The sequence below is a fragment of the Microcebus murinus genome, chromosome 4 (assembly GCF_040939455.1).
Source record: "Microcebus murinus isolate Inina chromosome 4, M.murinus_Inina_mat1.0, whole genome shotgun sequence".
Classification (NCBI taxonomy): Eukaryota; Metazoa; Chordata; class Mammalia; order Primates; family Cheirogaleidae; genus Microcebus; species Microcebus murinus.
In genome coordinates this window covers 85,455,465-85,481,492 of record NC_134107.1, presented here as the reverse complement: position 1 = coordinate 85,481,492, position 26,028 = coordinate 85,455,465, and positions in this window count along the sequence as shown.

The following is a 26,028-nucleotide window of genomic DNA, read 5'->3' as shown; positions in this document are numbered from 1 at the left end:
TAAATATAGAAACTAAGAAATATTATTATATCTTTCCTTGTCCAGTGTGTAGCAATCTGGTCATGTCTTCAACTGGAAGCATTGAAAAATAGATTTTTTTTTTCCAAACTAACACACGTCTATTTTGTTGTAAAGTAACTCAAGCTAATTTTGTTGTACATAATGATTAGTAGCCTTTTGTTGGTTTATATTTTATTTTAGTAAATATTGGTAACCTATTTGAATGCTCTATTTTCTCCCTACTATGTCACTTCAAGGCTAAAATCAAAGCAAATTTATATATATATATGTATGTTATATATACACACAATTACTAGCCAGTAGGCACACCGAGTCAAGTAACCTGCTTTGTAATTTTAATGAAGCTTCAGCTCTCTGTCTTTTCAGTAACCCAAAACCTTTTATGAAAAGTTCACCATAGGAAAATCAACAAAGTCCTAGAAGTAAGTCTTAGTAATTGATATAATAGATTGCAGACTGAAAGAATCAACTGGGTTAACCAACTGCCAGGCACCAAACTGTTTCCAAATCAACTTCTTTAAGGTGCTGCTTTAGAAGGTGAAGGATATTGAGGTCTCTGGCTCCTGAAGTCCTGTTTATTCAAGGACAATTGAATTGTCTCTACAATACTAGTTCTAACTATTCCTCATGGCTCGAATGCCAATATCTCATCAAGACAAAGATAATTTTCCAAAATCAGCTGTGCTAATTAACAAATCATGCATTGTTGATCCTAGAAAAACTTGACCACATAACCAAAACATAGACAGGCATTGTCTCTGAGGTGTGTAGGCAGCTCTCCACCCATAAAATTCATATTCCCTATTAGGTGCACTGACCACTCCTAGGTTGTTGATTAGAACTAGCAAATATACACTAAGCTTAATGCTTTGAAGAAAGTACAGACTACAAAAGAGTTTCACAAAAGAAATTCTGGTATCAGCAGCTAATTCTTTCACCATCTTGATATATTCTTCCATGGGTTTACAATTCGTGTGCTCAATATGGGTAAATCTTAAAGAAAAGGAGGACAGGGATTTCAATGGGCCCAGAAGTGACAGGTGGAAGAGTCTTTGTGGAATAAAAATAAAATGGATGTACAAAATGAAAGAAAGGCTTACAAAGTAAACAAGACTGAGACAAGTACAAATTGGACTAGGAATTAGGATGCAGAGAAAAAGAGATTAAGATGAGATCTGAGTTAAAGAAAAAGCATTTATATTTATGATTTTCTTTGATAGCGATTAGTGAGTGAATTGAAAGTACAGTTTGTGTATTCCCCAGATTGTTTGCTCACTGTCTGTGGGACATTTCTCTGGATATCAATTTCCTTATCTGTCAAAGGAATACAATAATCCATTCCAGATGGTACTATTGTCAGGATAAAAACATATCAGGTGTGGGACACAGGAAACTGTAATTTTAATATGCTTCCCAGGTCATTTTGGTGCATGCTAAAATCTGAGGACCCTGAGACTAAGGAGAAAAGAAAGCATCATTATTTGCAGACCAAGCTGCATAGGAAATCTTGTGAGGTATTAAACAGCAGCAAAGGCTCCACCTATTCCAGCCCTAAAGCTGTGCTTTTGGAAGAAGTCATGTTATTAGAGTATTGCTTAAAAATTACTAGAAAAAGTACCCAAGGATAAGATTCTCTGGGAACATGTATCTATATTCTGGGAGGCCTCCCCCAAGGGTAACACTGACATTTTCTGATAAAGAAAGGAAAGGCAGATTTGGGAAGACACTATTACCTAGACCCCTCTATTAGCAGACCTTCTTGGCACCAATTCCAGAATACATTATTTTCCCACTAATTTATGCTGAAGTTTCAGTTATCTTCTAAGAAGAGAAAAATAAAAAAGATCCCAACAGATATGCTGTATTATTTTTCTTTTCTTTATTTTGTTTAATAAACCAAACATGGACATTTTGTTGACATATTTTTATTGATGTATACCAGAGAAGTTACTGAGAAAAAGATTTTAGTCAGGTTGAGAGAATATATTCACATGTTTTATAATTCATACATATACATCTCTCTGAATATGTATATGTGTGCACATATGCACACATTAATATAAACATGTATTATTATACATACATATACATATATTCTTCCACAACAAATAATCCTTTATTTTACTTGTAGGGAAATGTCAAGAAGCTAATATCTATTAACAGATTAAATAACCCTGAACTAGATTTTAGACTAAGTACTACACTGTTACGAGATTCCATTTAATAATGATCTTGCTTAGGTTTAGCCTTCCAAAGGTGACTGAACTCTATGAAACTATTCATGGATTCCATCCAGAATCTTCTGCAGGCCATAAACAAGAATCAGAGAGGCAGGTCAGAAGTCTTAGATTTACCTACTAGATCTCTCAATGCTCAAAAATAAATACTTTTAAATTTAGTACTTGCAAAGTAATACTAGTATCTGTCCTACTTAAGGTTAATTTTTTAAAGTCAATTGAGATAATGTACGTGAAAGAACTCCGTAAGAATAAAAAAATATTCTCTAAATATTTGTTATTAAGTATACCCAGTCTGATTTCTCCACAACCACATCTACATCTGATGATGTAGTCCTCCCAACTCTCAGTAGATGTGTACTCCACAAATGCTGACGTAGTTGAATGAGCCTAAAGAGGAAACCAAATCTTTATTTTCTATTTCAAACTATTGCGGGGGGGAGGGGGTGTCCAAATGTTTTTGTTACATGGATATACTACATAATGCCAAAGTCAGGGCTATTAGTGTGTCTGTCATGAAGACAGTGTTCATTGTACACTGAAGATAAATTTTTAATCCCTCACCCTCATCTTGGTTTCCAATGTCTTTACATCTCTTTGGTGCCCATGTGTACCCATCGTTTAGCTACCACTGTTAGTGAGAAACATGTGTTTGTTTTTCCATTCCTGACATACTTTAGTCTCCAGTTCCATCCAAGTTGTTGCAAAAGACATTATTTCGATTCCTTTATATGGCTGAGTAGTACTTCATGGTGTATGTGTTTGTGTGTGTGTATATATACATATACGTATATGTCATGTATATGCATGTATATATGTGATATATATATATATACATATACACCACATTTTCTTTATCCACTCATGAATTGAGGGCCACTTAGGTTGATTCCCTATCTTCGCAATTGTGAATTGTGCTGTGATAAAAATTAGAGTACAGGTGTCTTTTTGATAAAATGATTTCTTTTCCTTTGGATAAATAACCAGTAGTGCTGGATCAATTGATAGTTCTACTTTTATAACAGCTCTTTGAGGAATCTCCCTACTGTTTTCCACAGGGGTTGTACTAAGTTACGTATGAAAAAATGTTCAACATCACTACTCATCAGGGAAATACAAATTAAAACCACAATGAGATAACACCTTACTGCTGTCAGAATGGCCATTATTAAAAAGTCAGAAAACTGAGTCTTTAAAACCAAAGCACATTTTGTAATGAAATGGGAGAGAATTTATTACCTGTTGTTTAACTGAAATATTCTTAATTCCTGTTTCATAGTGAAGAAGCATGGCTTGACTTCACCTCATCTAATAATTTCATCTTGAATTGGCAGATGTTCTGTTTAACAGGGTAAAAACCACTATGGCCATTGTTTCAAGCTTCTGATGAACTAAACACATGGAAGCTCCAAACTATTTTTCTTTTAAATTAGTCTAAACTATACAATCACCAAATAGCAGATTTCTGGAGTAAATAGCTAATGATTGCTTGTGATTTTAGTGCAGTTCAGTTCAATTTCCGTGATACTATGTATTTTAATAAAAATAAATACCCCAGATTTATTTTTCTATAGAATTATAAATATATATATTTGAAGATTTCTTGATCATTTGCCTCATTTTTTGATTGTTTATTCTTATATTTATACTGAATAGTCAGAAACCTAATCTAACAATTGATAGCATTTACAGCAGTGTAACTCTCTATGGAACTTAGAAGTTTGGATTTACAAAGTCACACCTATATAAGGTAAACATTTTTTCCTCTATATTATGTTTGTTGCAACCAGGTGATTAATGATTCACTGAGTTAAGCTTTTCTCATGTAAACCTTAAAGAGAAAAAATTCTTTTGACATAGTTTAAAAAATTATTTTTTAAATTTATTTTATTTTGAGACAGAGTCTCACTCTGTTGCCTGGGCTAGAGTCCCGTGGCATCAGCCTAGCTCACAGCAACTCAAACTTCTGGGCTCAAGTGATCCTTCTCCCTCAGCCTCCTGAGTAGCTAGGACTACAAGCATATGCCACCATACCTGGCTAATTTTTTCTATATATTTTTAGTTGACCAATTAATTTCTTTCTATTTTTAGTAGAGATGGGGTCTCTCTCTTGCTCAGGCTGGTCTCGAGCTCCTGAGCTCCAACGATCCTCCCGCCTTGGCTAAAAATTAAATATAAACATAAATATGAGTATAAATGTTAACATTAAATTATTAAAATGCTTACTCGGGCTTCTGGTGTTGTTCTAGGTGTTGAAGAGACCAAGATAAATGAAATAAATGTGTCTTGTTGTCAGAGGCTACATGCTGAAATGGAGAGTGACGAATAAATTTAATAATACCATGTCAGATTGTGATAAAGATTATGAAGCAGATAGTCAAGGTGCTATGATAAGTGCACTGCATTTGGAAGGCATAGAGTGGTGTCTTTGGGGAGTTGAACTTGCAGCTGACAACAAAGGATGAAAAAGTGTCAGCATGTGAAGAGCTGGGAAAAAACCCTTTCAAGTAGATCGAATGTTAAGTGCAAACTTGAGATGGGGAAGAGTTTAAGCTTTTGATGACCAAAAAGGAAATGAGTTTGCCTCAAGTTGATTGAGCAAGGGGAGAATGGTACAAGACACATTTAGAGAGAGAGGCAAGGACCAGATAGCAAAACATGTTATTAAAATATATCAAAGTATATACTTAATGCCAATCACATATGAGATCGCAACTGGTATTAATCATTTCCCAAATTAGAGTATATTTCACATCTGGCATTAAGTGAAATTCTTTATTTCTTTTGTTCTAGCAAATATTTGTTGTGTACTTTGTGCCAGACACGGTTCCAGGATCAAGGAGTAGAGTAATGCACTAGAAAGATAGAAGCCTGTCTTCTTGGAACTTGCCTTTAATTCTCCTCCTTTGTTTATAGTGCTTTCAGTGCCAAAAGATTACAGTGAAAGCTTTTGGGTTTCCCAGTTGCAACTCTATCTTGTTGCCCATTCTAGTTGTGCTAACAAAAGTCTTATGTAGGTTTTACTAATCCTAGAAATTAATAGTTCCTATAATCTCCTTTCATAGAGAAAAGTTTTCCCCTAATGAAGTCAAATTTTGATCTTGTTAAGAATACAGTTCCTCACTCTCTGATGGCCAACAGAGAGTACTGATAGAATGTGAAACTACTAACTGAGCTTACATCTGAAATGGTATTGCTTATGGTAGCTGTTCCCTAAAGTGGGCTTCCATTCCCTTTCTGGATGGACAGTCATCCATTAATTCCTTGGTATTATATAAGTGCTTAACATGATGCAGAATAAGACTGCCTCAGCCTTCCTAAATATCCCAGCGTTTTCCACTCTATAAATACATTGAGTAATAAGGTACAGAATTAGTTGTAAACTACAGACATGATAGTTTCTTTATAACTTTAGATCCCTTTCTATAGCGACACCTTTCACTGGATGGATTTTTTTAAATGATGACAATTTTATCTCCATCATATGTAAATACTGCTAGAAGTCTAAATTTTAGCTCATTTTGGCAAGAATATTTCAATTTTAAGGCCAGATTGACCAAAAGATGTGTTACGAAAAGATTTGGCTATGAATTGAAAGGGTTTTTTCTTTAAGTTATTTTATTTTATTTTTAATTGACACATAATTGTGCATATTTATACTGTTCCATGACTATAGTTAACAATAATTTATTGCATAGTTTGAAATAGCTAGAAGGAAGGATTTTGAACATTCTCACCACAAAGAAATGGTGTTTGAGGTGATAAATATCAAATTACCCTAATTTGATCATTACACATTTATACAGGTATCAAGAGATTACATTTTAAAGTTCACAAAAGGAAAACCCTGTAGGGATGAAAGAAAAATGGCTTGAGAAATGATAATTACAGGATAATAGTTGGTAATTAAAATAACTACAAACAAACAAGCATAAAAAAGAAGATATAATGGGTTTCATGGCCAAAACAATACAGTGCTCTGATCTTTATGAAGACAGTGTAAAATTTTACTGAGGTTTTCTCTGTGATGGCCCTAAAAGAGTTTAAGCAATGTCTATTCTCCTTTTTTTTTTATAGTTCTAGGTGTAAAATAAAACCTTTGAGTTAGAGAGTTAGTACGGGCAGAATTTTTATATATATGAAACTTAATTTGGAAACTCTCATCAAATATAATGCAACAAATGACTCCAAGGGTCACTTGTAAAAAGCATTTCTCAAATAACTTTAATAAAGTTAGTATGATTTATAAGTATCATATATTGTTTCATAATAGGTTTCATTTTATTTCTATTTCTTCATTTGCTGTGGTTATATAGGTGGCATATGAGGTCACAGTGGGTCAAGAATTTTATAGATGATTTGATTTTTAACTCAACAACGATATAATGCCAGGAAAATACACAGCAGTTGAAATTGTAAGTGTATTCATAATTAAAGGCATACTTCAGCGAGCTGACTGTAGAAGTATATCATAGGATTTTTTTCTTTGTAAGACTCTGACTCAGTGAATAGTATATCTTCAATGAAGTTGTTCTTCCTCAATCCACAACTGTTTTGGGGGGCCCACCTCTGTTCTCCCATGGCAACCTGAGCCATTTCCTCTATTTACATACTTATGCTGAATTATGATATAATACCTAATGGCAAAGAATTCTTGAGTCTTTATTATGCCCTAGTCCTGGGCTAAGCAATATATCACACAATATTATTAAATCCCTAAAACCACCTCTGGGCTAAATTTTAGTATCTCCATTTTAAACTGAAGGAAATAGTCTTTGAGAAATTAAAAATCTGTGTAAGGTCACGTGGCCATGAAATTCTGGAAATGGGATTAAAATTGGGTTTAAATCTCATGTCTGTTTGATTTTAAAGCTCATCACTTTTTATTTGTCTGCTTTTGTATTATATTGGCGACTTTTTATAAAGGCAGGAGGCACAGACTTTTATACAACAGGAATTTCAACAGAGCCACTATTCCTGAAACGTGAAAACAAAAGTTATTGGAGTTGAAAAAATTATTCACTCTTCCAATCCACTGCTGAAAACTTGCTATATACACTGAAAATACTGCATAAATCATGACCGAAATATTTCCCATTGATGTTTGGCAGTGACAACATTCAGTCTTTTAGACTTGGGCATATTTGTAGCTTGTATTTAAAATAATGAAGCTTCACCATTTATATTCTGTAAAAAGTGATCTTTAACCCTGACCATACTTTTGGATCACTGGGGTAGATTTTAAAGAAAGCACAGATGTGTGGGCCTCACTCGAGATCCATTAAGTCAGTATTTCTAAGTATGAAGCCCCACCATCAGAATTTAAAAAAAAATTTTACTCCAGTGATTCTATAGTTGAGAACCACACTTAACAATAAGTGACACCTTCCTTGGAGTCTTATGTTCAAGAAAGCTAATTTTCTTTATCCGAAAATTAAAGATAGTAATACATTCCATGGGACACAAGAAAAAAATAACACATACTTCATAGTTAGTGTCCATACTTCCAAGAGATAAGCAGGATTGGAGCCTAGTTAACAAAATACATCATATTTCCTGAATGCTTGTAACTTAAATCTATGTGGTTGATTTGACTTTGTGAGAAGCAAGCTGTTAGTAGCTAGCTCCACGGCCAGCTGGTAGAAGATGCTGAAGCTATGTCTATACAACTACAGTGTTTTGACCCAGTTTTTCAGGTATTGACCTCTTAGCTTACACCATTTTACATAGATTAGAGAAGTGAACGTTATGTTTTGAAAGAATAGTGGCTATCTAAACTTAGGTCATAGTATATATTTGCTTCAACTGTGTTCATTCAAGCTGTGTGGGACCTTCACTTGTGCAAACTTTAGCAAGTTGCTCAACTTTCTGTGCTTCACTTTCTTCAACAAAATAGGGATATGGTAATAACCACAATTATTTTCTGTTTAGCAGTTCACCTGCATTATATAAACCTTCAACAAACAGTGTAAGGTAGTTACTAATTATTTTGCTTATTTTACACAGGTGAAAAAAACTGAGGCACAGTGAAATTAAGTTTAATGGTATAGAGTTCATGAAGAACGGAGCTTGAAACCAATGCCAGACAGTTCACTAGACCATGCATACTTAACTGCCCCAGACAGCACCATAATTATAGTTTTAAAAGCCTTTTTAGAAAATTCTGTGAGGTTAAACAGTAGTTTCCTTTCCAAAATACTGATGCCTGCCTCCTATCCTTGGACATTCTGTTTCATTGCTATGGGGTAAAATCTGGGCTACAGAATTTTTAGAAGCTTCTCAGGTGATTTTTTTTTTTTTTTTTTTTTTTTTTTTTTTTTTTTTTTGAGACAGAGTCTCACTCTGTCAGTCAGGCTAGAGTGTCATGGCATCAGCCTAGCTCACAGCTACTCCTGGGCTCAAGTGATCGTCCTGCCTCAGCCTCCTGAGTAGCTGGAACTATAGGCATGCACCACCACACCCAGATAATTTTTTTTCTATTTTTAGTAGAGGCTAATTTTTTATATTTTTAGGAGAGATGGGATCTCACTGTTGTTCAGGCTGGTCTCAAACTCTTGACCTCGAGTGGTCCTTCTACCTCTGCCCAGAGTGCTAGGATTACAAGTGTGAGCCTCCGTGCACTGCCTTTCCAGGTGATTTTTAATGTTTAAAGTTTGGAAACCAGTGATATAAAGACTTTAGCAAAGAGTATGACACATAATGGGAAGATGAAAAATGTTATCTATATTAATACTTCTATTATTATTAATGATATCATTAGAAACTCATCTGAAAACAAAACAGGTAAAAATTTTTTTTTTAATGACAAAAAGGCAAGAACAAAACATAATGAAATAATAAATTAAGTGATATATGTCCAAAATATTTTCCTGTTAAAAAGCAAATTTTAAAAACTGCTTTTTATAAAAGATAAACTAAAAGAAAAGTGGATGCTTTTTTAAAATATTGAACAAATCCAACAATATAGCCCTGAAACTTTGCTTTTCAGCTGAGTTTTACTGGATTCTGTTAGCCTATTTGTGTCAGAGACAATACTCTTTTGATGCTTCCCATTTAGTTGTCTACCCAAGGGACAAAGCCTAAAATAGGTATCAGGAATTCAACTATTTCTACTCATAATTCATATTTTTTCATGAGCCTTTGAAGTTTTCTATAGTGTTTAGTAACTCATTTATGGCTTTACATAGAAAATTAGTATTCAAGGAACACAGGCAATGCTCTGCAGTTTCCTAACCTATCTATAATATTTCTAAACTATCCCACCTGCAAGAAGGGATACGGATTGTTTTAAACTCTCAAGGCTTATTTGAGCCTTATGACTCTGTCATTAAGCTTATATAGTAAAACCTAATGCTTACAAGGAATAGATGACTAATGAAGTCACTAGGCACAATTTCAAGTTCTAGTGGGTCTCCCTCTGTTTTAGTTTTTCATCCTTTAGCTGTGGCTTGCTTTAGGCAAAGGACATGTGGTTGCTAATTATAGTTTGTCATTACTTGAGTTCCTAAGGTCAGCTAGCTATGGTGACTAGAAGGAAATGCATTTGTGTGTGAGTGTATTTAGTCAGAACAAAGGGATTATTATCACAACAGTCTCCAGTCTTTATTTACTTGTCCTGGAAATAACTTGGGAAATATTTTCATACCATGTATTAATTTTAACTTACTTTTACATTTAATGTTTTAAATGTGTATATCAATTAAAAATAATGTTGACAATTTTGACTCTGAGGAAAGACTGGAAAAATAAATCTATTTTGCCTTTTTTCTTTTCTCTGAGTCTCTGACAGCTGAAAGGTGTTGACTAGCTTATAACTGAAGCTACTGGATTTATAATTTTCCAGATCTCTTAATATTGTCAGCATATATACAACTACCTAAATACAGATCTGTTACCATAATTACCATGATTGACATTTATGCCCACAAATAAATGTATTATGTGTTTATAATGTGTTAGACGAACAAATGTGTAAATTCCACATGCAATTTTGTCATGAACAATATATGACCTAAAAATTGAGTTTCTTCAATTTGTTACAGTAAATGGATTCAAGCAAATCAGAATTTTCAGAGCATGAATGTAATCAATTTGAGCCTGGCTACTCTGGTTTAGAAAAGTCAGCTCAATTATTTCCAGTCATTTAGACATTTCTTAACAAAAGAGCATTTGGTTGTTTAAAAAACATCCCAATAAATATGTATATTATATTACCTGAAAAATATGCTTTTCATATCCTATTCTATTCACAAATGTGTAGAGTCATATATGCAACCCAAGAAAATTTAATTCTCCATACTCAGAAGAAACACTTTGGGAAAAAAGCCAATGATATTTCCCTCTTATATGTCATGTACACATAATAACGGCCCCCCCTTTGGATTTACTGCCAACATTTTCAACAATTCTGTTAGTGTCAAATGAGAAAGAGGACATCTTTCCAGTTGGAATTTAGTCTATAAAATACAGACTTATAAATTAGTCTTAATTGTTGGTGTTTCCACCAGGCTGAAGTTATTTTAAACCATTAATTGACTTCCTAGTCACCAATGTTTTTCTGTGATTTACACAATTAAAAATGAATAAATAAATAAGTAGTAAGGTGTTTTTATTTTTTCCTTATATAAGTCATATGTTTAATTAGAGAGTCTACTCTTTAGTTTGCAAAGTTTGATATATATTTACATTGAAATGGTTTCTTGTTCTTGGAAAGAGATTTTGGGTGCAGCTGAGCACCCTAGTGACTGTGTGGGTGCAGCTGAGCACCCTAATGACTGTGTACCAACGAGAGGTGCAAAAAGCCAATGAGAGGTGCAAAAGGTACAGTCTAAGCATACAGGAAACCGCAACCGCAGACTGTCTCTCACCTTTACAGCTTACACAAGGACTTTGCTTTCTATTTGGGGAAGGGGGGCTACTTCAGTACTTGGGGCTTAGGGAGGGCTTGGGGAGCATATATAAGCCTGAGGTTGCCTAGCCTCGGGGCCCCCTCTCACATCTCTGGGTCCGCCATCACCCAGACTCCAGAACGTGGATCCACAATAAAGCTGTGCATCTTGACCCAGAGCTGTGTTTGTGTGCCGAGTCTTCTTGCCCTGGGGAAGGCAATGCAATTTGGCCCTTCCAGTTCTACTGAAGGAAATATTAACAGATGATCTTAAGAGACTTCATGGATCATGAAATAATTTTTATTCATTATTCTAATACTGATTTGCTATTTGACCTAGCAAGAGCATTAGTAATTCTGGTAGAACCTGGTTCTAACAGTGTCGAAAAGAACATACGTGGCCCATTCATCTGCATGCTTTTCCCTGCTTCAAAGCACCTGGGGTCCATTCCTGAGAGCTGTCAGCCTGTCTCATTTTCCTTTATATACACTATGTACTTAACCTCAGGCCACACAAAGATGGCTACTGCTATGCTTGCTGATCCCTACAGCAGGAAATTACCAAGTCAGAATCTCTTTCAATTCTAAAAAGCTCTCCTTGTTTTCTAAATTATTCTAGTATGGTCCTGTGTCAGCTAATTACCATGTTTCCCCAAAAATAAGACCTACCCATAAAATGAGCCCTAGCAGGATTTCTAAGCATTTGCGCAATATAAGCCCTACCCCAAAAATAAGACCCAGTGATGGGCGTAGCTATATCTGCACAACCCATGCATTTCGTTGTGGAGGGGTAAAGAAGAGCAGCCCTTCTCATTTGCCCCATGGGAGCTCTATTGCTCGACATGAGAGACTGGGGCCAATGGTTCTAAAGTAAATAGAGTCACAAGAAATTCAGGATGGAATTTGGGGTTTGGAGAGTTATGATGATGTTCCAGAAGAAGATGACTTAACTATATTTGAATAAATATAGATTGTTGTACTGCACTTAAAAAAAACAACACATCCCCTGAAAATAAGCCCTAGGATGTCTTCTTGAGGAAAAATAAATATAAGACCCTGTCTTATTTTGGGGGAAACACGGTAACACCTTCACAAACGTGCATACAGGACCTGTTTGTTAGCTCTGTGTGGTAAAGATTTCATCTAATACAAAAGAGGCCTGGCCTTTGACCTACACTACTGGAAGGTGGTCTCTAGACCTTTGGAATGTCCTACCTGATAAAAGTGTCTTTAATTTACCAGAGGGCCTTGGTCACTGGACAGTCTTAGAGTGTGATTTATGATGGGGACTTTGGGTCCCCAAGGTATCTTCTCTACCTCCAGGAAAACTGTTGACTGAAGATTTCTATGTGTATTGTCAACCCTGGAGACTTCCCAATAAAAATTTTGGATATCAAGGGTCCCTGATTGGTAATACTCCATACATATTGTCACAAATTAATTCTAGGAAATAACTTTCAGTGAGTTCTGCGAGTAATTCTAGAGAATTATCAAACCTGAGGGTCGGTTGGAGAAGCCCCTAAACATGCAATTGATACTAAAAGTGCAGGAGGTCTTGTGGATTTAGTTCCCTCAAACTCTGTAAGTGGCTTTTATTTCTCTCTTGACTATTGGAGCATGCCAAGGCTTGGTCCTAGTTCTCTTTTCTCTAGGTACAAATCCTCCCTCTATGATTTCATAAAGTCCTGGAGTTTCAAAATACCATTCAAAATTTATATCTCCAGCCTCAAATTTTCCCAAGGATTTCAAAATATATAATCAGCCTCATATGTAGCATATGTGTTTTTATGACTATTAGCTGCTCAAATTTATATGCCTCACAGAAAGTTCTTTATTACTCTTCCTCACTTTGTTTCTCTTTACTCAACATTATCTCTGCAGCACCTACTTGTGCAAGCAAAAACCTAGGACCTATTATTGAGTCATCCCTTTACTTACTATGTAGAATTCAATAGCAAGTCATATTTTAATCAGTGCTGGTGATGTAGTTTGTATGCAGGGGAATGACCATCCTGATTGTGAAATTATTTCACTACCTCCGGATTAGTTGATAAAACCCGTAACTCAGAGCAAACCCTCCTCCTACTGTCCCAGCCTCCCTGCTTGCATAGCTAAATTACTGCTCCAACTTCCCGAGATCCCTGAACTAAAGGGTTAGTGCCTGCCGGGACCTCCAAAACTGCCTCTGGCACTGTGGTCAGCTTCAGTTGTGATTGGTGGGTGCTTGTGCTAGTTATATCAAAAAGTTCTGCCCTTGAGCAGTTCCCTTGGCGTTTCTTGGGGTTACTAAGGGCTAACCATTCCACTGTGGTGCATGTCACTCTGCTGGATTGCCTACCAGTCTGCTGTAGTTTCCTTGGGAAGGCCATCTTTTCCAATATGCCCTTGGCTAAAGTGGCCCTTGAACTTGGGTAAGGGAGAGCAAGGTGGTATCTTAGCATGCAAGTTTCCTTGGTTATATCTAATGGACTATATATTGTGAATCCTTGAAGAGATTTGACTGAAAAAGATGCTTCTGGTTCTCTTAAGTAAGTGATTCTATAAAGATATAGATGGCATATAGAAAGCAGGATGATAAGAAAGGAAATAGGTAATTTCCCCCAAATAATAAAATTTTATGACAGCCTATAATTGAGGAAACCGCTCTGTAATGTCACATTTTTCTCTTCCTGGTGAATTTCCCATGTACTTTAAAGGCTGTTTCAAATATTGTCTCTTTTAATTCTCTAAATGCTGATTTCAGTTTGCAAGCATAGACACATTACATTACAGGCATTAACTAGTAATGGGCTCATCTTGACCTTGGCTATAATGTTTATTTTAGTCACTATATGTACTTATATTTAAAAGAAAAAGAATCTAGATTCAAATTTAGCTATATTTGGCAGCAAAAAATGCAATGGATGTAACTAACTGGCTTATGTAAATAGACTGAATTTAAAAATTGGTCTAATTATGTCTCACATTCAATAGTTGCTGATAGTATACAAGTCTGTTGCCTGAAATGATTAGCAGTTTTTCTTTTAAATAATATTTAGCAAGGAATGAATACTGCTTTATTTTCCTTTCTTGCATGAAATCAAGTCCATTTTACCTTTTTTCTTTTTCAATTAGCCTGTTAATGAACTTTAAAAGTATTTTCCTTTTAGCAATTTGCTTCTACAATCCTGTTCTCTCTTGATTTTTGTTCTCTGTGAATTCATCTTTGATCTCTGTTTTTTTTATTTATCACCAATTGTTTGAAAGGGACTCTAATCATAGACCTTGAACATAGACTTGTAATGATGAGAGTATTATCTACAACTAGTGCATTAAAAAGCTGATTTTAAAAATGCCTTGTATTTTTACTTGTAATATGAAAAGCTTGTCATTAATATTAAGTTATAGTATTTATAATTTAAAAGAATATTAGTCAAATATAGTTGTATGCAAAGTAAAAATTTTCTAATAAAATCTAGAATAGCATAACAATAAAATGGAATTATAGACATACTATTTCTGAAATTCTTTCAAATAATTTTTAAAAATTAAATATTTTCATTTCATAGACAGGATTTTTCTTCAGCTATGTTATCTTTTCTTCCAAGTAATATAACTCAACCCTATATTTTTGATATTGACTATTTTAGGAAAAGGTTACTCCAATTTTTAGTTATTGAGTTTTCATTCTCCCTATTTTGGTTATTTTACATAAGGTATGACTAAGTCTATTCCTAAGATAAAATGACTCAAGGAAATTTTTTATGTTTCTCCTACTTATTGCATAAACTAATGCCTTTTTGTGCATGTCAATCTTGGAAATTTCACACTTGCTAGAGTTTGCTCCTGGATTTAAAAAAAAAAAGATTAGAAACCTATATATATCTAAGAAGTTAACTTGTGAATTTATTTGATAACTTAGTAAGTCCTATGACATAGTCAATTATTCAAACGATTTATCAAAACTCGTTTTCTGTATATGTTTGGGGGGTGGTAGCATACGGAATCTTGATTTATTTGCATAAATTACAATCAATGAATTATCAGAAAATTTGCATTATGACAAAGAAGAATTCTAAAAAGAGATAATGTTGCTTGGATTCTGACAACAAAACAAACCAAGTCTGAATCCAAAGTCCAATACTAAAGCCTTGATCTGTGACCTTAGGAAATTAAACTTCCTTTCCCTCCACTATAAAATGGAGACCAAAAAATAATAATAGTAAATGATATCTATTTTGCTAGAGCTTCCATAACATACACTAGAGTATCTTAACAGAAATGTATTTTCTCACAGTTTTGGAAGCTGGGGGTTCAAGATCATGATGTTGATAGGTTTGGTTTCTTCTGAGACTTCTCTCCCTGGTTTGCAGATGGCCACTTTCTCATTTTGTCCCTACGTGGTCTTTTCTCTATGTCTGTGTATCTCTTGTGTCTCTCTGGGTGTCCAAATTTCCTCCTCTTGTGAGATAGGGAAGCAGCAGGTCTTAATAGAGAGTCATAAGCCCTAAGCCAAGGTCTCTGATAAAATGGAATGGTAGAGAAACTGGCCAAAACCAGTTGGGGCCCAGATGGTGAAGAAAAATGACCTCAAGTTATCCTCACTGCTCATTGTACACTAGTTATAATTCATTAGCAAAAAACCTCCCACCAGCAACATGATAATTTACAAATGCCATGGCAACTCCTGGAAATTGCCCTATACAGTTTAAGTGGGAGAGAGAACCCCACCCCAAGGCACTCTACCCCTTTCCCAAGAAACTCAGGGCCAATCTTCTCTTTGTTTAACATGCAGGTGAGAGATAACCACAAAAATAGGTAGCCAGCAGCACACAAATACTGCTCTGTCTATGGGGCAGCCACTTTTCTTTTTCCTTTATATTTCAATAAACTTGATTTTGCCTTACTCTGTCAGCTCACTATTGAATTCTTTCTTGTGCAAAGCCAAGGAACCACTTGACCTTCAGGCTGGACCCCAGTTTTGGGGTCTACTTTCGTGTATCACTTGTAAGGACACATAAGATTGGATTAGGGCCCACACTAATGGCCTCATTTAACCCAATTGCCTATTTAAAGGCACTATCTCCAAATAGGGCTTCAAAGTGTGAATTTTGGGGAGGAGATAAACAATCCATAACCGTACTTAACCCATCAGGACTTTTAATCTTGACAATGTTACAGTATTAGCTTAGGAACTATATAAACACATAATTTCCATCTCTCTTCAGACCTATTAAATCAGAATTTTTGTAATTCTGGGGGCCTGATTTGTTCCTGGCACATGATAAGCATACATATGGATGTATGTGTGTCTCCGTGTGTGTTTATACCATTATTATTATTAGTGTTTTTGTAGTAGTAGCAGTCTTCATTGTAGTAATTGTGTGGTACATAGATTTACATTAGTGATGAGGTATGTATAATTTTGAAGTTTAATTAGACAGACTTGGGGAGATATATACATAAAGGAGCAGTGTTAAATGTTGGTTGCAGACACAGACTCTATTTTCTACTGTTGCTATGTAACACGTTATCACACACTTAATAGCTTCAAATAATACTCATTTATTGTCTCACAGTTATGTAGGTCAGAAGTCCAGTAGGGACTTGACTGCACGGGTGAAATCTAAATCAAAATATTTTATAGAACAAAGTTCAGAAATAAGGATCAAACAAATACAAGAAAATATTTGACACATCTGTAGCAGACAAAGTTTTAGTATAGAGAACATATTCACAAATCAATAAAACATAAAAAACTCAGTAGAAAAATGGGTGAATATATGAATGGGTGAATTCTGTCTGGCTTTGGTAAAACAGAGCTTAGGTGCTCAGTTTGGAGTTGCTGGTTTTACTGGTGAGTCAACACTGCACTTAAGTCTCCATCTGGGCCTATGACACTTGGCCCCTCTATGGAAGCCTTTCTTTGAGATAGAGTTTCTTTATCAAACACAAATATGTACATGGATTGCCAAGCATGTTAGCATCTGTTCACCCACCAGAGCTCAGTGAACTTTCATGCAAGCCATCATTACTAAAAATGTGTTATTAGCTGGATTATTTGAGAGCAACAGTTTAAGAGAATAGGGCCCAGATGATAGTTTTATTTTGTTTGTGGACGATGAAATCGGGAAAGATCACATGCTTTTCAGAGACTGTAGTTGGACTTAAGTTCCTAGCACAGCACATATTGGGTGTTGAGCCTCATGGATGCTTGTTTATAGACAGTAAAGAGAAGAAAGTGGTAGTGTTAGGAAAAGATATGGGGGAGCTACAGAAAGAGGCTCTTGCAATTTAGCTTAAGGCAGGTCCTCTGTAGGGAAAACATTAATTTGTTACCCTTTGGTTTCACTTTGAATTAATTGCTGTTTTTACTATAAAACCACTCCGGTCCCCATGGTGGGTTGGCAGGTGGTGGTGGGGAATAAGTTTAGATCACTTAGCTTTTAAAAACTCTAATTTTTAGGCAGAAAGCATACCATAGCCCAACTCTTCTGTTTTAAAGAATTATTATGAGTTGTGAATAATTTTTCCTAGTAACTCCATTGAATCTAAAAGGACATGAAGTGACCATCTAGTTCACATTTCTAACCTTAGACAAGATACATGTCATTGCAGGAGGTCACAGGCTGCCTTTGTACCTGTCCCAGTGTCTACCAACTAACCCATATAGTCAGAGACGTCCTTCCTTAGGTTTCACTTACCTCTTTCAAACCAAAACCATTTTGCTTCTGTCTGACTTTATTAAAGTAAGAACAGAACTGGCTTTTTTTTAGTAATAACTTTATATTCTTTAAGATCATTATCGCGAGTTGTGCTTTGTTGTTGCTGTTTCCTTTGTCAAGGAAATACATGGATTATGGCCTGGTGTTATTGGTCCCTAACATTTAGTGCTAACACTATATATGGCCCAGGCAACTAAGCTATGTCTGAGAACACAGGCTATAGGATGAGATATCAGGATGGCCTCTACTCATTTCTTGGCCTGTACTGCCAAGAAACCCTCAATATTTGGGTAACAATTCTTTTTACTAAATATTCAAAATAACATCACATCTCTGTTTAAAAAGGCCAACTGCTAAAAACCTCAGAACACACCTATGAAAAGAGCATGGCACAAAGACAAATGCTGGAAGCATTTAATTCTAAGTAACCTTTGAATATGATGTCTGTCTTGTCACATGATATATTTGGTTGTTAGAACAAAAATAAAATCTAATCTATTTTGTGGAACTAAAATTTTCCAAAATGAGCTGCAGGGAAGCAAATGTTTCTTTAATTGACGTGATTTCAGACTAGGCTTGTTGTAACAATAAACCTAAGACATATTTTATATCTAAGGCAGAAACAATGACTGTTTATTCGCTCGTTAGATTCCTTAAAGTAAGTAATATGTTTAGAATTGAAACATCCTTAAAAAAACTTTCACAGCAAATTGACAGCATTTCAATGCAGATTTTAAAAATAATATTAACTAATTATGTCAAACTTGTTTTTAAAAAGCCTCTAATTGGCTCCAAGAGAGAAAGATTTGCTTACTTTCAAAGAGAAAGCAAATATATTATTATATCAATATCAAAGAATATTATCTGTCTTTCAGGGTGGCAGAAAAACCTCTCCAGCTAAGGTCAGAATGAGGGAGGAGGGAACAGCTCTCTGTTGAAAGGTGATGCATTATTTTAGCCCAGTTTTCATTGGATATATGATTTTGGAAATTACTCAGCATCTTAGTGGTTCTTTCTTTGGACCAAAAAGTCCAAAAGGGAGATGACATTCTGTAGGCAACCACATACACATCAGAGGCCACTGGGACTACTCAAGAGTTGAACTTCTGTCTTCCTGGAGGCAAAAAGCCTCTGGAAGTCCTATCTACATGTCCCATTTAATTGACTCTGTGTTATAGAATAGAATGATGAGGGGCCTTATTATGGCAAAACACAATGTTATACACATGTGAAATGAAGAAGTTGTTAGAGGGTCATGTACAAATGCTTTCATGACACCCTGAAACTTATGGCACCTAGTTCTCTGAATACGATTGGGCTGTGTTGACGAGTGTCCCACCTTGAAGGTGAGGACTTGGGTAATCAGATATGTTCACCTGCAAAGACTCCTCAGTTTGCTTCTCCTGGTTAAGTATTTCTCAAAAGTATTTGGACTACACATGCTTTAGCACCTAGGAGCTATGACTCAGCGGAGAGGTGGTGCTACAAGGAGCTGAGGTTAATTGCCAGACAACACTAGGCTTGCCTATATTCATTAATAAGATAGTGACAAAATGCTGCTTAAAAGTCACAGCTCTAGGAACTGTGCTGAGTGTTTATTTCTGTATTCCCCTTCACCTTTGATCCCATAATTCTATCACATAGAGATTCTTTTGTCAGTTTTACAAAAGATACACATGAGAGAGATTACGTTACTTTCTAAGTTTATGTAACTAGTGAGTGGCAATGTTTAGATTTGAACTAAGATCTGTGTCATTCTTGATGCCAAGTTTTAAAGTTCTATTACTGCCTATAAATCTAGATTGCTATGAAAGCACAGAAGGAGGATAGGGATCAAAGTCTTGGTCAGGGACATCTTCAGCAGAGGCAATATCTATATTAAGACATAATGGACTGTAGTAGTTAAGGTACCAGAGCGTGGAAGGAAAACATATTTTGCATAGAGAAGCAGCACATCCTAAATCCCAAAGGTGAGCAAAACCATGGGGATTATCAGAATCATAAGTATTTTATTAAAACGGTATGAGACTGGTAAGCTAAGCAGCAGCCGGATCATAAAAGGCCCCATCGTTCATGTTAAAGAGTAGGTTGCCCATCGTTAGAGCAGCAGGGACCGATTAATTGATTGTAAGTGAACTATGTTAGAACCAATGCCCAAACACCATGCCAAAAGGAAGAAAAGCACTAGCAACCCTATAAAAGTGCTTGGCTTATAGGAAAGTCGAAGGAAGAGAAAGGAGTAGAGTTGTTGAGAGACATGTTTATGTCAGTGACAGTGGCACAAGCCAGATAGCTTTTATGCCATTGACTACTTTAGTGAGCGTTGGTTCAGACTGAAGAGTTGACCTTTCTGGATGCCTTGAAACACTGAAGTGGTAGCAACAGCAGCTGAAAGCAGGTGAAGAAGATAACTCTTGACAGACACCCCACACCTGAGGCTGGCAGGGAGGCAGTAGCAGCATAGAGATAGTAGCTCCCAGGCTGGAGAAGGAATAGATGGATGTTGAATGAGATCAGCATCTATTCTGAACTAGCTCTGACTGATCATTTGAGATAGATGCACACTCAAGGGCTTAGTGTGCTTTAATATGTTATTACTAACAAATATGAAGATACCCTTCACATTGTTTTTCCCTAGAAATTAGACACCTGGGGAAAAGGGATGAAGACAGGTATTTTAGTGATTTATACAACATGACTTTTTTTCATCATACTTGGCTCAACCCTCTAGAATGATTAAACCACAGAGCTATGAAAGGGATTCTTGGAAAGATTAGCATAGCTAGGGGATAGAGCAGGGTCCAAACCAGGAGTTTAGCCAAGGGGAGAGAAGTCTGTGAACTCTTCTGAATTTTCACAACTATATATCAGAAGTTTAGTTACAAATTACACCATTAATCGCATGAACTTTAACTGGCATGGAAATCAGGCATATCTTATGGGGGTCATTGATTTGTGGAAATAATCTCATTTCCTTCATGAAAGCTAACACACCTGTCATTTCTTTTCTTTTTAACAATTCCTTTTTTTTTTTTGAGACGGTCTCGCTCTGTCACACAGGCTAAAGGTGCAGTGGCATCATCATACCTCACTGAAACCTCAAATTCCTGGGCTCAGGAAAATTTCCTGCTTCAGCCTCCTCAGTAGGTGGGACTACAGGCATCTGCCACCATGCTTGGCTAATTTTTATTTTTCTATTTTTTGTAGATAAGGTGTCTCACTCTTGCTCAGGTTGGTCTTGAGCTCCTGACCTCAAGCAATCCTTCCACCTAGGCCTCCCAAAGTGCCAGGATTACAGGCTCGAGCCACCATGCCCTGGCTCCTTTTCTAACAATTCTTGACAACACGGGAGCAGACTTTTATTATTTAATCCCTGGTTTACATTGACAACCTCCAAACTAGTCCTCCTCACCTTAGGTTTTCCCTCTCTAACCCATACAACAAGTATTTATCTTCCTATTCAACCAGTTTGCCCCTACTGCTCTACAAAATCTTTATTTAATGGTTCCTCTTCCAGTGTGCAAGATAAAGTTCAAACACTTTAGCATGATATAAACATGCCCAGACTATGACCTGTACCTACTTTTTGAAGTTTACCTTCCATCACTCTTCTAATGGAAAACTCTGCTATACAAAACTAGTTTATGCCTTGCTTCTCTGCATGTGTGGCTAATGAAGCAGAAATGAATGCCTTCAGTACGGGGTATACCCACAGCCTTCTGAGCAGTGTCCAAAAGAAAGGATTGATTCACTGATTTGCCATTGTTTCCCTGTCCATGAGGCCGTGTGTCATGATACTGAAGAGCTAAGCACACATAGTGGGTTCAAATCCTATCTAGTAATGCGAACTTGGCAACTTTTGCGAGTTCTTTGACCATTTTATTCAACTGGAACATAAATGACTATCATGGCATTTACTGCATAATTGTGTTGTTGTAAGGTTTAAACGATTTGCTACGTGTAACGAGCTTAACACATAGTAGGTCAACCTTAAATATTAGCTATTATTATTATCATTACATATGAAAAAAAGCCCCAAATCCTGCCTACTTCTCAAGTGGCCAGAGATCTGAATGACAATTTCTGAGTAGGTTGAAGTAGCATGATTTCATTTAGGGTCTAAAGTCGGCCTCCATAGAAAGTTCCTTAGATTCCTAAACAAACTTTAGCCTGGGATGTTGCTAGGCACTATGGGAGGGCCTGGAGGAGAAATAGGAGATTGGATCAGCTTAAGCACTTTAACAGTTTTGGTCCTCTTCAAGGAGAAATGTCAGGCACAATGTTTACCCTCCTCCCTCAAGACACAATACTATTGAGGTCACAGCTTTACTGAGATGCTTAGGATCGTATTTGATGACATCTGAATGCCTTGGTACCCCATTTGTGTTTGTGAACCAGAAACAGCCAAACACCTAAGGAGCTTCATTTCAGGGCTGATACTTATTCAAAGATTCTATTTTACCCTAAATACCATCCATAATGTTTCAGATACTAATTAAACTTTATTCTCCCAGGTATTCTTTTCTACTTCCTCCTCTCTCTGTCTCTCTCACTTCCGCCACCCCTCTTTCTCTGCCTTTATAAAACACTATCGGCTGCCTTAGAGCTTCATACATTTGACTCCTTTTTAGGGATTAAAAATCTGGTGTAAAGTGTTTAAATTGACATCTTAAATGGGTGGTTATAATTTGCTTCTGTTGTTTACAGGAATTCTGTAAGAAAATAACTGGGTGATGGCAAGAATGGTTTCAGTAAAATCACACTTCATTTTTATGCAATGCTGTCCTCTGTAGAAAAGGAGATGGACTGATGCTCCCCTTTCTCCTTGCTCCCCTCCTCATTTCATTCAAAAGGTGGGTTCTGGAACAAAGGGCTTCACAACACTGTCTAGAGTTCTCCTGTTCATTGGTGATGTACTCACAGTCTCTGCATATACACCTCCTAGCCTGACCCTTTACCAAAAAACATATATGTCAGGCTGCATTTAAAAAAAAAAAGAAAAAAGAAAGAATGTCCCATCACTAGCATTTCTTCTCACTGCTGGATGTTGACAAACCTTTTCTCACCACTGACTGGTAAGATTAAAAAGGTGAGTGAGGCTTGAACTCCTACCCATTTTCTCTCTCCTCTACCATGAATTGTGCCAGTGGATGGATATAAATGTATCTATGGAATGAGTGATGAGTAAAAGATAGAAACTGAATCATTCTGAGTTTTCTGCCAAATACCATATTCTTAATCTTATCCCATCCTTAACATTTTACTTAGAGTTTATGCGAGCTTATTCCAGATAGAGTCTCTTCTACTTCACAAATCAAAAGAGTCTGTTGTGGTTTTTTTTTTGGAGGAAACTTTTGAAGGTTATCTATCAGTCTCCTTAGCAGAGAGTTAGCCTTTTGAATCAAATGAGCTAAAGTGCACAAAATTGACCCTTCACTGTTTTTAGAACTGTCAGTTGTACAGAACTCCTCACTTACAAGTCATTCTAAGTGACTTTTGCCTCACCCTTCTTTGAGGCTCTTATCACATAGATGCTGGTGCTAGCAGCTGAGCTATTATGGGGATAACACATTGAAGCTGCAATAATTTCTAGTTTCCATTTTCAAAAGAAATACATTTGGTCAAGTATGTGTTAGCCTTTTTCTTTCACATATAACTTGTCAATTTAAAAATTCCTTTTGTTATCTTAGTATTCTCCCTTCAGTTCCTGCTCATCCCAGGGCATAATATTTCACAGCTTCTATAAATGGAGGGAGATTGTAATCTCTTTATGATATATTAAAAACACAAACCGTGTGTTTGTGTGTATCCACAGACAGAGCCTGTCAGTCTGAGAGACAGTCAGTTGTGTTAGGCTTTGCTACTTTAGGAGGCTCAATTGGCTTGAAATATTTGGGGTTATTACAGAGAAAAGCCAATTTTCCAAGGGCTGCAATTAGTGAATGTCTGTGGCCAGCGAAAGACTTCATGATGCAAAGCAAACTAAAGCTGGCCCAGTAACGACACTAAAAAGACATTCTCATTATCCATTGCATAATTTGAACTCTTCATTCTATTGCACCTTTCTTTTCTGCTTAGCTAAAGTTTGTATCCATTTCCCCGTATTCTCAACTTCTGAGCTCCTTTGCTTACATTTCTGACTCCTGAATCTTCCCAGACTCTCCCTCTCAACTACTTTTCAATTCAGCGAACGCCACTTCATACATAACACATTACATTCTGCCGAGTACTATAAAGAACATAAATAAATTAAAAACCTGCTTGTGAAATATGCATAGTCTTTGGGGGCGGGGGCAAGATTTAACTGAATGAGCCAATTAGAAAAGTGCTAAATGTAATAGAATCAAGAGGCAACACTCATAGGACTATCAAGTAGATGGTCAATAAAGAATCAAGTTGATGTCATTGTTGGCTGGCAATGTGCAAAGTGCTCTCAAAATTACTAAAGCAAGTAATGTAAAGAGTGGGGGGAGAGAGCTGACTGAGGCTATTCTGGGTCACAAACTTCAAGTCACTTTCTGGTTCACGATCAAAGTTATATTAAAATATGTATTTGAATCAGGATAAAGGCAGAACGTAGCAAAGATGCAGACATAATAACGAGCCTGAGTGTGCAGAAGAGGTGCATTTGGAGGGCCTGGCTCCTGTGGGGAATGGCAGAAAATAAGGTCACATTGACTTTTACAAAAGTATTTTCTGTGAACCACTAGTCTGGAAACTTGGTATTGCATACTCCTCCTAAAGATTTACTTGTTCATTAGTATATTAAAGGATCAGACACCTTGAGTAAATGTTAACTTTTATTCAACCCATCATTTTACAATTCTGTTTGACCAAAGCCCATAATGACTGCTATTATATAAACACTGTTCTATAAGAGACACTTTAGGGAATGCTGAATGATATACATCAAGTAGAATATAAAGAATCTAGAATGCCAATGTAGCATAGGAAATTTTTAATAGACAAACTATTGAGTAGAAAATTTAAGTGACCCAGTTCACATATTAACACCTTGTGTCATGAATGAGAGAAAATAAAAATCTTGAGAATCTAAGAACACCAAGGAGATAATTGTAAGAGTATATATCTTATATCTATATCTACATCCATACCTATATAAACAGGTTAAGATGGTGGAATTGAAAATAGAAGAGAGAAGCACTTCTTTGAGCAAGATAAATGGTATCAAAATAAAAATAATAAAAAATGGCAAAAACAAATCACTGAAAAGAAAAGGAAAGAATACAACTTAGGTGGTAGAGAACAAAATGAAGCTATGTCACTGGGATATTGTTTTGAAATAGGCAATAAAAATCAGGTTGGGATAAACGTGGTTAGGCACAGAGAACACTCAGGCCATAAGAATGCAGTGATTCTAAATAATATATACCATGCTTTTCTTTTTTGTTTTTGTCTTTATGTATGGCTATCAGCAATCAGTCTCACTATTTCATAGGCTTTAGGTATACACAGTATAGTCTCCTAAGGAGGTAAGGTGATTAAACTAACTATAATACTAAGGAAAAACTTCTCTGAAAATGTGGTTTTCCTCCTAACTATGCCACTATATCAGAAATACCTGAGATACATGTTATTTCAAATTCTTTATCAGGGACCCAAGAATCTATCATTTAATTACTACTAATGTTTATTTTTAAACACACTAAAGTTGAGAACAACTGCAGGATCTACAAAGCTAATATGCATGAAAATTATTACTGTTTGTGGCAGCTGTGAAAATGTGCCTAGCTGAAGTCCAAGCGTGGGAGAATCAGTGATTTCAGCTGTTGCACTCTGAAATCCAACACATCCTTCCTTGTGTTGAGGCTACGCCTGACCTGGTCGTCTCCTGGCCAGTGGCTACCCCTGCAGGAGTATTAAAACACACCTATCTTTGGGGAAAACAGGGCTCTTATAAGGGCCAACCAATGGCTTTGTCAACTTTGTCAAACCTTTCTTAGAAGGCCTGGCAGCCTTGAAGGTACTGCCCACCATTGTTTCTCTTTATTCTTTACTTTTGAAGGAGATGGAGTTCTTACATTCTAATCTGATGGCTCTTCCAGTCTTCCTGAATCTCTGCCAATTTCCTCTTGCAGACAATTTTTCTAGCACAGTCCTTGCATATTTAATTCCTTCTTGTCTGCTTCTTGGAAGACCCAGATTAATACTCTCTTTT